This window comes from Ruditapes philippinarum, unplaced genomic scaffold, assembly GCF_026571515.1.
Source record: "Ruditapes philippinarum isolate M1 unplaced genomic scaffold, ASM2657151v2 ctg3556_1_1_1_1, whole genome shotgun sequence".
Lineage (NCBI taxonomy): Eukaryota > Metazoa > Mollusca > Bivalvia > Venerida > Veneridae > Ruditapes > Ruditapes philippinarum.
The window spans coordinates 151,303-161,611 of NW_026853476.1; positions in this window are offsets into that span (position 1 = coordinate 151,303).

A 10,309-nucleotide genomic window follows, 5' to 3' on the forward strand; every position below is an offset into this window, starting at 1 on the left:
GTTTAGATGTTATTGAATCATGTTCCTTCGGTTTGATAGTAGAAAATTACTTTTTATATTTAAAAGTATTACAAAAGATTTTATGTACATGTATAATGCAAAGAGATATTTGAAATGACAAGTGAGGTTTTACACAAGCGTAAAATGGCTGCGAAGGAATTTGTTAAATGGAAAGGAATCAGTCAAATGTTTCCTGAAAAAAGTTGTGATGAATGTGAAATGATTTGTCATAAATGTAGCAAAATGTGATAGTAGTACGAATATTCTGACTTCCGTTCAAATACTAAATTCAATAAATACACTAGACCCCTTAATTATGGTGAAGTTAATTTTTTAATAAATAATCATGGTGTTATTGTTGTCTTTTTTGCCAAGATATTGCATTTCTCCGGCGATCTTTTATTTTGCGAAATCTTATGAAAAAATGAAAAAAATGTTCAATTTCTGGCCTGAAAGGTAGCTCGAAACACTTCTGAAAAACCATAATCACAGTTTCCTCCTAGCACTAAATTCGATTTTCAACGCATATAATCGCTCGCCTATAGTGAACACATATGACGCAGCGGTGATTGAATAAAATATTGAGAACCGTGTTACAGAGGAAGCGTTTTCACACATAGTAGCTAAATTAAGTATCGCCTCAATTGTATTTAGTGGTTTACTCGTTCTATTTCTTTATTCCCTGTGAATCTTGTCTTAACACGAGTGTTAATTCGAAAATACGCCTGTGCGGGTAATAGCGAGAAAAATTGATAAAGCAATTGAAATAACAACGATCTGGAATATACTTTAACCATATACGGTTCCTACGCTGATGCAGTTTTGTCAAATGCAAAATGGTATATATCATAATAGATGGACAACTTGTGTTAAGCTGAATTCGTTACATCATCATTGTCTGTGCATTTTAGTCTGGTTCCATATTATGAAGTCTAACAAAGCTACCTCATTTTATGAATTCAACAAGATGAGAATTCCATTATTTGTTTACAGAGATAAGAAAATATTATTCGTCGATGTTTTCATATAAATCTAATCTTTTTTATGAGATGATTACTTTTATCTGAGCTGTAACATTCTGTTTATTTGAGGATTATTAAAATCAACACCTTAGCTTATAATACAGCTTTATTGTTTTACATTCATACATACACATATTTGTTTTAAATTTCTTATTAAGACTAAGATATTTTTTTGAATAGCGTAATCTATGGCATGTTCTTTCCTTACATACTCATAACAACTGTGATATTTTTTAAATGTAATCTTTTCTTACTATGCACATACTTATTTCTTAATGTGATAATGACTTTTTATTAACATACCTTACATCTTGAATTGTGATAATTTTAAATGATATCCTTTATTAACGTGATTTATCTTATAATTTGTGATATATTTTTTCTTTTATGAAATACCTCTCTATGTCATGCCACCAAATGCTAAGGACCGCAATGGAAATAAGTGCTTGCTCTTTTTTGTGTTATCCTTGGTTTTGGGAACATGTCATGGTTTACATAATATAGTTTTTATTCATTTATTTATTTTTTTGTAATTGTTTTAATCTATATTGTGTTTGTTTATCATGTAACATGTTTACCTTTATGCCGAAATCTATCTATCTATCTATCTATCTATCTATCTATCTATCTATCTATCTATCTATCTATCTATCTATCTATCTATCTATCTATCTATCTATCTATCTATCTATCTATCTATCTATCTATCTATCTATCTATCTATCTATCTATCTATCTATCTATCTATCTATCTATCTATCTATCTATCTATCTATCTATCTATCTATCTATCTATCTATCTATCTATCTATCTATCTATCTATCTATCTATCTATCTATCTATCTATCTATCTATCTATCTATCTATCTATCTATCTATCTATCTACACTGTAACTCTCTTTCAAATACGTACATGATATACATAACATATTAAAACAAATATCTAAATAGCTCCATCTCATGGGTGTGTACTAAGTGTCAGTCATCACATGAACGCTAGGCCTAATGCAACGTGAGCAAAAACGGTTAAAGCGTGTTTGCACACAAGAAAATTTGATATTTGCTGTGTTCCGGATAGCAACAATTACACTGTGACGTAGCGCATACACGAGCTGATTACAGTCTTAATTTGCATGTTAAAAATTGTATACGAACTTTAGTGTTACCATGGGGTTTTCAGTTTAAAATCGTAATATGTAAACAATATTTGATGAGATTACCAACAATACTGTAAAAAAAGATAAATAAAACTGTAGACAGCTTTGTTTTTAGACCGAAGGCAAAATATTTTTACATGTTTATTTAATGCAGGTTTAAGGAAAAAATTGGATGAGTTAGCGATATTCTTTAAATATAAACAGATTGAGTATATTTTCGCTATGTTTTAGACAAATATGGGCTCCATTACTTTACAAATTTTGAAAAATTCACGTATTAAGTAGAAAGGGGAAACTATAATGTTTTACTTCTTTCTATTCTAATCAAGCTATATAACGTTATTTTAAGTGGATTGTCCATCTCCGTCTTGCTATAACCATCCATCATTTATGAATTTAATATAGAGAAAACTTGCCATTTATTTAACACATTTTTGTGTACAATTTATTTTTTCATTTACTTGCTGCTTAATCAATAAAATTGTTTTCTAGATTTTTGTAAATTTTTGTATATATGCCCCATGTGCTTCTATCAACAATGTTATCAGCTGTTATAAATATGTGATCGCTTTTTGGTCTTCATATGTGTAAAACAACTATAATTATCTTATTTTGAAATATTGCCGTCACCTTAAAATAAAATAATCTTAAACTTACTTTTTGCTGGTTAAGTATCCGACATTCTTCTTTCTGTTTGAAGAGTAAAAAGTAGGTTATCATGAAAATTTGGAAATGGCTGTGATAAGGGTCTTATTATAGTAACATGGGTTTTCCACATAATACTTTCCCACGGATTCCATAAGTTGTTTTACAATTCTTTCCCTGGTCACATTTTTATAAAAATAATTATATCTCGATTAATTTTTAAAAGACTTTATTCAACACTGAACCTAACCAATTGTTTAACCTTTATGTTGTTCAATTAGTAAATGAAGAAGAGACAAATTAAACAAGCCCGACGAAAATTAAAGTACATGAAGTCGTACATCATTTCAGCGTTGAGTTGTACATGTCAAGGACTTGTTCCATAATAACAGTCGGCACTCTGGATTTGTTTCTGTGCAGAAACTATATAAATCTAGCTTATAGAAGACTGGACGTTTTTCTTACACGCCCGTTTGTGCTTTTATCATTGCTTTGTAATTTCTTACACTAGTAATGTTCGAGAGTCCCGATCTGACCCTTACAGTGTCGACTGTACTATCGAACCGAAATGTCAGTATACAGAATAAAGCTCCTAACACGAAGATAGAGACCAGCCATTTGTTGTGTAAATTCAATTTGAGGGAGACTACAAATTTATAATGTTGTTTGATAGTTATTGAATTATGTCCCTTGGTTTGTTAAAAAGAGGAAATAATATTGATAATGTTACAATAGATATCATAATATATTACAAAGATATATTGGAAATGATAATTCTCAATTAACATCATTGTTAGCTCAGATGATTTGCAATCAGGTAAATGTAAATAAAGCCACACAAACTTGATTTTTTGTTCTTCGTTTTTTTAAAGAAATATTTTGGGCGAGCGAGCAAACATTTTTTTATTCATTATATTAATGAGCGAGAAGGCAAGCATTTATTTTCTTTTCGAAATTTTCAGTCCTGAGAAGCCAGGAACGAAAAAATAAAACAGACTAAGGCAATGTTGCCTATGTTTTAGTAAAAAATGGACCCCAATTACACTATAATTTTGAATAGTTCACGTAATAACGGGATAAGGAAATCTAGTAAGTGTTATGTATTCAATCTATAACCCTAACCAAGTTATATATCCTAAATGGACTTGAATTAAGTGTAAGTGATCGTCAGTTTGAGTATGCTTCTTATGTAACAGATGGTGCTGATTTTACATTTTTAGATCAATTTTTATTTAACTTCGTAGTCAAAGCCATGTTGATGTATTATAACAACAAGGAAATAGTTAAATGTGAATGTTCATTTCGACGAGACAAGATATAATGAATAGACATCAGAAGAACTGAACTTTTAATTGAGCCTGAAGTATATATATTGTCCTTATATTTATGACACTTTAGTATATTTATAGCACAAACTTGTAAAATATTTCCAAGTAGTACATTTAAATTTGAAGATTCAACGCCAATGGCGTATATAACAATGTATAGTTGGATTAATATGCTAAAGTTCAGTTTTATAAAATTTTGATATAAACAGTAAACCGGAAACTATAAGAGACCAAGATTACAAATTATAAGTTTTACAGAACTGTAACAAATAGAAAGAAGATACACTTTATTTATGTATCCAACGATGATGTGAAATGTAAAGGATCTGTTTTTCAAAGAGGCACCCAGCAGTTGTTTTTCTTCACTATATTTTTTACTGCCATATGCCACAAACCTACTTGCAGTAATCCATATGACTGTATATTCTCGACTTTGTTTAGGGGCTCGGCTCTATTTTTTTCCATTTTGCTCAAATATTAACATAGAATGTCACAAGTAAATTGCTCCCATGTCTGTTTCCCATATCAGAATGTGGTGTATTTCATTTACAGGCATAAATAGTATTTTAAGGCTTCTGTCTTACAAGTGACTTGGTTTCAGGGCATGAATATCAACACATACTTAGAAATTGAAATGCAATGGGGGGGGGGGATCCTCTTTAGTCATTTTGCCAAAAAATTGGTTGGCTACCCCTATCTAACAGGAGCATTTTTGTCAGGCATTTTATTCTGCTAGAAAAATCACTACTTTAGCATGAAACCCAATTATAAGGTAGGATAAGGGACCATTTCTTATAATGTAAGTCTATGGAAATATCAATGTGAGTGTCTGACCTACTACGAAAACTAATTCGATCATGTGGAGGTTAATGACTACCAAATATTTCCTCCTATATAACGGATATTAAAAAGGCCAAGTTTGCGGCAAAATATCTCAAAATCAACCGCATACAGTATGCCACATGCATACCTTTTCTTTTTTGTATATAGAGCTATTAACAGCTTTTTTCAAGGCAGGGTATCACGATGTTTGATCGGATCTTTTCCATGAGGTGATTTTTACGTCTGCACCGAAAGGGATCATGGGGCAGGGGACATATTCGAATGATGGCCCCGGTCAAATTTTTTAATAACTCAGACATGGTGTATTGAAGGTACTGATAACTTCTGATATTTCTCCGTCATTGTAATTCTTTCTTGTTTGTGTGAAGGAAATGAGCAGTATTTTTGGGTTTTTACCCGAAACTAAGCATTTTGGTAGCTTTGTATGTATTTCTGACTCTCCGAATAGAGGTGAAAAAGTTAAAAATCAAGCTTTGACAGTTGGCGCCAAACAAGTAAGAAATTTCAGATAAATTTTGTGAAAAATCTAAACGTATGACAGACACTTTATTGGTCATTTCTGAAAATGCCATAGCTTGCACTGCGTGTTACTGATATTTTAAAGGAATCGGGCGGATTCTGGAGTATGCTGCACCTTCATGAAGATTGCTCATATTGGTATATTTTAGGTGTGATTTTGGCTGGGGGGGGGGGTTAAATATAAATTGCTGTCAGTCATTTTTTGAAGGAGCAATGCATGCAAACTATTATTTTCTTCAATGAATGTCATATATCATTGAATAATGCTGTGCAACTGATTATCTGCCTGTGAAACAGATTTTGAAATATTTGGAATTGTGTTTCTGGTCACACTGAAATACAATTTTTTTCATTTTTAGGTCCCCTGCCCCCTTAAGGAAATTTTCAAATTGATAAAATGTGTTTGAATTGACCCAAATGTGCCCATAAACATTCCTTCAACATTTGTTAGTCAAAATTTGAAGTGACTGGTAGGATTTATCAAGTTATGTAGAGTAAGTAGATTGTCAAGTCAAGGGAGGTAATAAAAATTTTGAAATTTGGCAAACACTGTACTTCACAGAATGTGCACATTTATCAAGATAAAATAGTTTTATATTGTGCACATTGACATAATAATGCATAATTGAGCCCTTTCAATTGTTACAAATGTATATAATGTCATTTAGTCAACAGTGGTATCTTTACTGCACTTTTAGGTGTATGCCAGAATAAATGGGGTCTGGTTTGCTGTAAAATTCATTTTGGGACATTAAATGTGGCTGTAATATTGTTTTTCTTGCTATAATCTCCTTCCAAAAGACTTTAAATACTCTGAAAATATTTTATGGTATTTAAATGAAGGTGCAATACAGAAAAATGACCATCTCACAGGTTCCTGGCACTTGATATTAAGTAAATCATATAACAGGCATGGTCATTGTACTAGTTACTTCCCCTGAAATAGGGTCTTTTTTTAGATCTTTGATTAAATACAAAGTAACCGCAGTACACACTTTTCGAAGTTAAAGTTTAATGCGAAATACTCCTTATTTTAAGAAAATAAAAGGAAACGCTTTAATGCAGATCACATAAAAAATCTTAATGGGGCAGGGGCCATATTCGATTGATGGCCAGGTAAAATTTTTTAATAACTCAGACATGGTGTTTTGAAGGTACTGATAACTTCTGATATTTCTCCGTCATTGTAATTCTTTCTTGTTTGTGTGTAGGAAATGAGCAGTATTTTTGGGTTTTTACCCGAAACTAAGCATTTTGGTAGCTTTGTATGTATTTCTGACTCTCCAAATAGAGGTGAAAAAGTTAAAAATCAAGCTTTGACAGTTGGCGCCAAACAAGTAAGAAATTTCAGATAAATTTTGTGAAAAATCTAAACGTATGACCGACACTTTATTGGTCATTTCTGAAAATGCCATAGCTTGCACTGCGTGTTACTAATATTTTTTAAGGAATCGGGCGGATTCATGAAGATTGCCCATATTGGTATATTTCAGGTGTGATTTTGGCTGGGTGGGGGTAAATATAAATTGCTGTCAGTCATTTTTTGAAGGAGCAATGCATGCAAACAATTATTTTCTTCAATGTATGTCATATATCATTGAATAATGCTGTGCAACTGGTTACTAGTATCTGCCTGTGAAGCAGATTTTGAAATATTTGGAATTGTGTTTCTGGTCACACCGAAATAAATTTTTTTTCATTTTTAGGTCCCCTGCCCCCTCAGTTAGTATTAAACAGCGACTTCTGTCGTAAGAAAACGAACTACAAAATTTGGTTCCCCGCTTCGCGTTTTGATAACATTGTTATGAAGAAGATTTTGTTTTAATAATTCCATGTTAAACAGCATTTTATACTGCGAATGATGTTTCGATTGTTTTGATTAAATGTTGAACATTGTATTACAAATAAATTAATACATATTCGGTAGCGTCCATACACTGAATATCTAATGTTGATTTTAATGTGGTATTTTGAATTAAAATGTATTTAATATATTTTAAGGGAAATCATACCAAATTTTCAGAATGAAACAAGGAAAACGTGTATATAAATAAAATTAACGTGTTGAAAATAACCAAAATCTAACATCAAATTCACAATCGCAAAAGTAAAAACGGAAATTGGAATGTCATAAAGCATAAAAGGTGAACTGACGGATAATCCCTTCCATAGTTGAAAATATATGAAATAGGTTATCATACATATTTTGAAATAGCTATGATAAGGGTCTTATTATAGTAACATTTGGGTTTAACCAAATCCCAATTTAGATCATGCAGTTGTGGTTTTTTCCGACGGTTTCCCGGAGTTATTTTTTATATATTTTCCCTGCTAACATTTAGAGTTATATGGAAAAGGAATAAGTCAAATGATACCTGAACAAAGTTGCAATGAGTCACAAAATATTAATGTAGTAAAATATAATAGTAGTACGAATATTTCGACTTCCGGTCGAATTCGAAATTACAATAAATACACTAGGCGAATCATGGTGAAGTTATTTCTTTAATACTGAGTAACTTATAATGGTTTTGTTGTTGTTTTATTGCCCAATAGTGTGCATTTCTCCGGCGTTCTTTTAATTTGCGGAAATGTTATGAAAAAATGTTCAATTTCCGGCCTGTCAGGGTATCTCGTGTCACTTCTGAAAAACCATAAGCATAGTGTTTAGTTGCCCCTTTCCTCTTTACAGTTAATTGTTTTATGCCCCCACAGAGTGGGAGCATATAGCGTTGCACTTGTCCGTCCGTCTGTCCATCCGTCTGTATGTCCGTCCGTCCGAGCAACCAAATAGGGATAGGGGGCCATCTAACTGTATACAGAACAAAAGAGAATAATAGAGTTCATTCCGTAACAATAGAATAAGGGACCATGGCCCTCTATTAAACAAAAGAAAATAGCAAAAGAAATGGCCCCTTAGTCCATTTAAGTGGCATGTCCGTACGTCTGTCCGTACGTCCCGAAATCTTGTGATAAACCGGATGGCAGATTTTGCTTAAACTTCCAGGGATGAACAACCTTAATGTGTAGATGGTAGTAAAGGTAGACATTTTTCGCTGCGACCAAATTTAACAGAGTTATGGCCCTTTGTTGATTTTTTCACTATATACTGTGTAGTAATTTTGTGAACGCAACTCCTCTTAAACCGGGTGGCAGAGTTTGCTTAAACTTCCAGGGATGAACAACCTTAATGTGTAGATGGTAGTAAAGGAAGGAATTTTTGCTGCGACCAAATTTAATAGAATTATTGCCCTTTGTTGATTTTTTCACTATATACCATATAGAAATTTTGTGAACGCAACTCCTCTTAAGCCGGATAGCAGATTTTGCTTAAACTTCAAGGGATGAACACCCTTAATGTGTAGATGGTAGTAAAGGAAGGAATTTTTGCTGCGACCAAATTTAACAGAAGTATGGCCCTTTGTTGATTATTTCACTATATACCATATATATGTTGTCAGTGGGGGCATCCATGTCCTTTGGACAAAATTTTAGTTTCAACTTGTTTTCCACATACAATTGTATCTAATAAAATTTCTTTAAATATTGCGTGTAAACAAACGCATATAATCTCTTGTCTAAAGTTAACACATATGACGCAGTGGTAATTGGGTAGAATCTATTTTTAAAATATAGTTAAAAGGGAAGCGTTTTCACGCATAGTAGCTAAATTCAGTAACGTCGCACTGGTATTTAGTGCTTTCGTCGTTCTTTATTCGCTGTGTGTATTTTCTTAACGCGAGGGTTAATTCGAAAATACGTCTGTGCGGGTAATCGCGAGGGAAATATAGGTAAAGTAATTGAAATTATAACGGTCTGAAATATACTTTAACCATATACGGTCCCTACGCTAATGCAGTTTCGTCAAATGCAAAACGGTATATATTAAATAAGTGGGCCTGAATTCGATACATCATTATTGTCTGTGCTTTTTAGTCTGGTTCCATATTATTAAATCTAACAAAAAGCTACCTCATTTAATGAAATCGTCTAGATAATTTGCACTTAATTAAAAAAGAAAATGGGTACCAAAATGTTTAGCATCTGCATGTGAATGCTTTTATTTACTCTTTGCAATAATTTTAGATACTCACGCAATTAAATGTGTTATTCTACAGTAAATACGTCTTTTTCAAAGTCATTAAATGTACGGCTGCTTCTCTTGTTCCGAAATAGGATGCTCAATTTCTGTTTGCATGAGAAATTCCACTTCGGACAACCCGTACATCAATATTAAATCAACAAACATGTCTATAAGTGGCAGACCTAATCTTACGGTATATTTCTGCATTGTAAAGGATGTTTTCATATAAATTTAATCTTTTTTATGACATGATTACTTTTATCTCAACGCCAGGCCTAATTCACCGTGAGCAAAAAAGTGTTTGTTTGCACAAGAAAATTTCACATCTGCTGTGTTACGGATAGCAACTATAACACTGTGACGTAGCGCATTATAGTCTTCATGTGCCTCTTAAAATTCATATACGAACTTGAGTAATCCCGTGGGAATTTCCTTTTAAATCGTAATATGTAAACAATTTTTGATGAGATTTAAAACAATATTGTTAAAAAGGTTAATGAAACTGTAGAAAGCTTGGTTTATAGGCCAAAGGCAAACTATTTTTAGATATTTATTTAATGCAGCTTAAAAGAAATATTTTGGGCGAGCGAGCGATTTTTGTTCTTAAATATAAAGTTTAACATGTTCAGTTTATTTTGACTCTGGTTTAGACAAAGATCGACCCCATTACATTACAATTTTTGAAAATGAGATACGGGAATCTATAATTT